Source organism: Strix aluco, chromosome 21 (assembly GCF_031877795.1).
Source record: "Strix aluco isolate bStrAlu1 chromosome 21, bStrAlu1.hap1, whole genome shotgun sequence".
In the NCBI taxonomy this organism is placed as follows: domain Eukaryota; kingdom Metazoa; phylum Chordata; class Aves; order Strigiformes; family Strigidae; genus Strix; species Strix aluco.
Genome location: NC_133951.1, coordinates 5,012,896 through 5,018,895, shown reverse-complemented (window position 1 = coordinate 5,018,895; position 6,000 = coordinate 5,012,896).

Below are 6,000 nucleotides of genomic sequence, written 5' to 3'. Positions count from 1 at the left end.
TAGTCCCACTCCCATAGCTGGGATGCCCCAGCACTCACCACGGACAGACCTCGCTTTCTCCTCCTCCTACTCCTCCTCCTTCTCCTCCTCCTGCTTTGCTGCCCACCAGGCAATCCTCCAGCACCTCCCAGCGCACCATGTTGCTCACCTCCTCCGGGGCTGGGTAGAGGCTCAGCCTTTCCTTCAGATTTTCTGGGGAGAAAAGGGATTAGGGGGTCAACCCTGGCCACGTAGCCGGGTGAGATGGCACCCACAGGAGCACTGACCCCCTCCAGCATCGCTGCCCAGCCCTGCTGGGACCGTGCCCTGACACCGAGGGACTGGGTGCACCGGTGCCCCGGGCACGCAGCCGCCTCCGTCCCGGAGCAGGATCCGGGCGTGCGCGCGGCCGTACCATGTCACTGTCCGACGCCGTCTGGTCACGGAGGGCCGGCAGCTGGCCGGCAGCGTCCTGGAGATTCCCTGGAGCGGGACAAGGAGAGGGATGGCAGCCCAGACACAGGAGCAGGATTGAAAAGGAGCATCCGAAAATTAACTTGGGCACAGGACAGAGGGATGCCAGGCAGGGTTGTGGCTGTGTTGCACGGGTAGATCTTTATCTCCTCTCCTTCTTAGCACCCATGTTTCTTTCTTTACAGCTGTTTAGTTAAAAAATGTCTTAGCGTCACCTTGGTTGGTGCATGCAGTTACCTCTTCAGCCTTGGACACCTTCCTGCTCTTCCCTCCTGGCACCTTCACGCCGGGTGACACCCAGGGCCGTGGGGCAGGGTGGCAGGGTGACACAGAGGCAGGGAGGGGGGTGAGGGCCCAGCTGCCTCCTGGGACACCGGCAGCAGCTCACCATGCCAAGCGTCTCCCGGATCATCCGAATGTCCTCCTCCATGCGGGACTGCGCCGCCTTCATCCCGCCAATCTCCTCGAGGAGATCCTGGAGAGCGCCACGGCCTGAGAGAGGGGAGTGGCGGGGGTGAGTCCCGGGGGCACTGCGGGCAGCACTTACCATTCATCACACCTTCAGCAGCCAAGAAGGGGCAGCAGCTCCCCAGAGACTCCCCCCAACCCTGCCCCGGGGGGGGCCCACTGCACAGCCCAAGTAAGCGGGGACAGATCCAGCCCTGCCCCCCCACACCGGGCTCTGTGCAAGACTACTGAAGCCGATCCAGAGGGCAAAGAGCTGCTGCCACCCTCTCAACCACAGCCTGGCCCGCGAGGGCAGCGGCAACCGCGGCTAACGAAGCGGGGAGCGATCAAGCAGGGGCCTGCCCCGAGGAGGGTGAGCTCAGCCACCCGGGGAAACCCTCCCTGCTGCCTTCTCCCTACATGTCCCAGCCCCAGCAGGATCCGGCCCTGCAGCACCCAAGGTGACCGTTTCCTTGAACCTGAGCTTTTTTCCTCCCACTGGGGATGCTCGCAGCCCCAAACGGCCCAGCGTTGTGCAGGATGAGGCCCCTCTCCGGTCCGCACCAGTGCTGGGTCTAGCCCTCGGGCAAGCCAAGGGATTTGGGCTGGGAGATGAGGCCCATGAGTGCTGATGGAGCCTCTCAGCTGCCTGAGGAGCGGGTGCCGTACCTGGCTGTGGCTCAGGAGTGGGGAAGGGAGGGATGGAGAGTGGTGGGGCTGGATCTCCACAGGTGCTGAGCCTCTGGCTGCTGGAGCCGAGGGCACCGGGTGCTGTACTGGACCCACGACTTGCTGATGGCAACTTGGGGAGAACCCAGAGCAACTGGAGCAGCATTTCAGCCCCAGCTCTTTCTCGCCAAAACTCCATCCCTTTCCACAGTGAAGCCCCACATACCACCTCGAGCTCAGGCTTAAACCAGACCTAAGGGCACCACAATGGTGGTGCAGACCCAGAGGAGGGGGTGTCTCACGGGGGGGGCACCCAGGGAACGGGGAAGAGCCTCTACCTTGGAGATGCTGCTCTCATTCTCTTCAATCTTTATCTTCATCTGCTCCACGTCAGCAGCCACGGAGGCGTCCTGGGGAGTGCTCACGGTCCCCTGCAGCGGGTCCTTCGCAGGGTGAGCGACTCTGTGCCTGGGCTCCGCCCTGTCCCCCTTCTTCTCTGGGGGTGCCTCGGGGGGCTGGTCCCGCCCCAGGAGGGGGTCGGGCTGTGCCCTCGCCCCAGGGCAGGCAGGTCCTGCAGGCCCAGGTGCCTGAGCATGGCTGCAGCAGGCTGTGCAGCGCCGGGAAGTTGACAGCCCCAACCTGGGGCGTCCCGATGGCGACGTCCAGCAGCTGGGACAGGCTGAGTGCGGCCATGGCTGCTGCCCTGCCCGAAAACACAGAGCCTGAGCGGGGGGGACACGACAGCACCCCTTTTGCCTGGAGGGGACCTGGGCGTCTGGGAGGGATGGGCAGCCGCCCTCCTCCTCCTCACCACAGAAAGTGGTCGAAGCGGCGGGGGGGCGGGTGACACGGTGACCCCCCGAGGGCAGGGCTGTCTGGGGGAGAGGGAGGGGTGTCTCCTTCCCCGGCCACCCCCAGCCTCATACCCAGCTCTGCCTGCCCCTGCCCTTGCCCCTCGCCTCACTTTCTCACCAGCCCCCCGGGCGCCCCGGGCCCCCCAGTCCCCCCAGTCCCCCCAGTCCCCCCAGTCCCCCTCTCCCGAGCCCGCACCCCCAACCTTACTCGTCCGTCCCCGCCGCCGCTCTGCTCTCCCCTAGGCCCGCCCCTCGCCCTGAGCCCGCCCCTTCCCTTTCCTCATTGGCCACCACCCGCCGCTGCTCGCTGCCCATTGGCCGAGCCCGCTGCCCACGTGCCCGTGTTTACAGGCGGGATAACGCAGCGCCTCCCGTTGCCAGGCGACGCGGCGGCCCCGGCGGCGGGCAGGGCCCGGGCTCCCCGCTGCCTTTTCCACTGTGACGACACAAAATACAACTGGTGACGTCGAATATTTTGACGCAGCTCCCTGCAGCCCGTGGCTGCGCCGTGCACAGAGACCATCCTGCCCGTCCGGCACCCTGCTCCCCCTGAAACTCTCCCAGACAAGCCCAGTCCCGGCAAGGAAGCACCTCCATTGAGTTATTGGCTGAGGTGTCAAAAGCATGACAGATTTTACCCTCTCCTCAGACGTGGCAATGGTGGAAGGCTGCTGCTGACTGCATCAACACACAGATTTCTCGCACCTTGCACCGAAGCAAAGGAGCCGTGAGAGCGGGGGAAAAAGAAACGCAGCTAAACACAGGCATCCAGACAGCCCCAGGAAGTATTCAAACACTGGAAAAATCTTCGAGCCCGAGTGATCCATCAAAGTGCTGCTTGTAGTATCTGCAGCTTGGGGGGGGGCGGGGGGGAATAAAGAAAAAAGAGAAAAAAAAACAGAGCAACCACAATTTTTATAAAACAAGACTATCAAAGAACACCGAGGAGTGGGGGGGAAGCAAGTTCATCAGCCAAACAGTCTGTCCTGCACTTTTACGTCGCTGCGAGTACCACATGGTGAAGGCGAGATGATCACTGGCAGGAAGAAACAGCATTCCCAGGTGCAGAAGCCTGCTGCTTTAATTAAGCTGTTATAAATTGGGGAAAATCACTTTCAGAAGCCAAATCAAGTGACTTATAAAGTTTATTAATTCAGCAAGCGCTTGAGCAAGTAAAGCAGCGCTGGGCGGCCGGGGAGTCGCTGCTCCGCCAACGGCGCGCGCCCCTCCTCTTTGGCAGTCTCTTGTTAGAAGCTTCAGGTTCTGGGCTGACGGGGCCTTTTCGGTTTCAGCTGCGGCTGCGCCTTTTGTTGCTAGGGGGGTCGTCGTCTTCCTCTGCGTTATCTTCTGCTGACCCTCTCGGTTTGGCCCTTACATGGCATAGCTCATCTCTGTGCCTACTTCACAGGATATCGCTAATTGCGGACTTGGCTTAAATCCCATCAGACAGACGTGCCCACACTCAGGCCTTCACCCTTTGTGAACTACCTGACCACCAAATGCCATTTGCCTCTGATCGCAGTCGTAAATCCCATCAGACAGACATGCCCACACCCAGGCTCCCACCCTTTATCTGATTGACAAATACCACATGTCTCTTGTCACCTCACCCTTTATCTGATCAACAAATACTCTATGTCTCTGATCACAGCCCCTGCCTTTTCTCTTTGCTGGGAGCACATCCCTGCAAGGGCACCGAGAACGGGCGTGAGCCCCCCCCCAAGCCGCAGCATTACCAGTGGGGACAGGCCCCCCCCAGGAGGCTGCGCCGAGTCCCACGTGCTGCCTGCGCTCTGCCTGCGGAAGCCGCCGCTGCCATCCCCGAAGGGGGGAGCAGAGGGAAGGGGAGACCCCGGAGCCATGGGGGGGCCATGTGAGCACAGCGAGGACCCCCATTGTCCTGGGGTGCAGCCCAAACCCCATCCTGCACCCTCACAAAATACTGCGGTTTGCAACCCACCCCCCGGCAGCTTGTGTCCCCCTCCCCAGCGCCATCACCCACCCATGTGATGAGCCCCCCAGGCCTCAGCCCTGCGATACTCAGGGCTGCCAGGCTTTTAGGCAAACCCTGCTCTGAGGTGGGGGGGGGTGATGCCTTTTCAGTGTCCCCCACTGCAGGAGGGCCATGGGTGGGGGCTCGCTGGCCACCAACTCCTTTCCCCCCAGGCCCAGGACACTGCTCAGCCCCAGGCCCTGACCTCACAAGCCACTTGCTGTGCCACCCCCCTTCTAACGACTCCAAACAACGCACCAGCCCCTGGCTTTGTGCTTAAATATCCAAACTCAATTAAAATTGAAGAAGAACACGGCTCCCCCCTTGCCACACTGCTCACACACCAAGCAACTGGGGTAAAAAAAAGCCCAAAATGGGAACGCAGCAGCTCCAGAGATGGCAGCAAGGGCTGGGGGGGCTCAAAGCACAACAGCAAATCATCCCCCAGGGAACAGGGAGACCCCCAGAAGGAAAAAGGAAAAAAAGGGAAAAAATGCCCCAGCTGGGGCTACTCACCTGCTCCAGCAGCACAGGCAGCACCCAAAAAGGGACATGGGGCTGGGTGCTCATGGGGGGGGGGGGGGGGGTTGGTGTTTATAGGGTGCAGCTGGGTCCCAGCAGCAGCAAATGGGACAGTGGGTGGGAGAGGGGGTGAGCTGGGGACACACACACACGCACACGCACCAAAGGGCTCAGCCCCAGGTGGGCCAAATCCTGCAAATGCAATTAGTCCCAGGGGGTGGGGGGGTGTTTTTAAGCCCATCAATGCCTGACCCCCCCTCCCGGGGTACAAGATGGTCCTCTGCTGGCTCTATTCTAGTGGTGACCAGTTTGCTCTGAGTGCTCCCAGTTATCCCACTGGAGGTGGCACTGAGGGAATCCCAGATCCTGCTGGATCCACCTGGGCACCCCCAACGCGGGTATTTAGCACCTATTTTTCCCCTGAAAAACCAAACCCACCAGGGGAAACATCCCCGGCAGGGGGGGCTCCCTGGGGGCTAAGGTGCCTGGAGACTGCAGCGGGGTGGGCAGGGTTGGGGTCTGCCATTGTGGGGGGGAGGTTTGGGTGCTCCCCCCCCTCGCCCGAATCTGGGGAGAAGATCTACCAGGGGAGCAGTTTTTCCACAGGGCAGCCCCCAAGCACACACCATGGCAGGTCTGTGCCTTCCTCTTTCCATCAATGGCAGCGTTGGAAGAGGGACAAGGGGGTGACAATCCATGAGCAGATAAGGAAACCTGCTCAGTGATGCTCATCCCGCGGGATAAGCGATAGCCAACCAGCGGGCTTGGGGGGGGGATTCCCTTTCGGCGTTAAAGCCATGTCCTGCTGCCACCCTTCCCACCGCGGTCCCCATCTCCCACCGCGGTCCCCATCTCCCACCACCTTCAGCAGCAACGGAGCGTCATCATCCTCCTGCTTTAGTGTGGGCTCCCCCAGACCCTTTTGGGGGCCACAAGCTCCCTGTCAGGGGCCAAAAAGGGGTTCATGGAGGCCAGGGGGTGTCAGGGAGAGCGTGGCAGCACGGGGCCGGCACAGACCCTGGGAGGGGGGTTGGACAGGGGCTGGTTTCAGCTCCTCTGGCC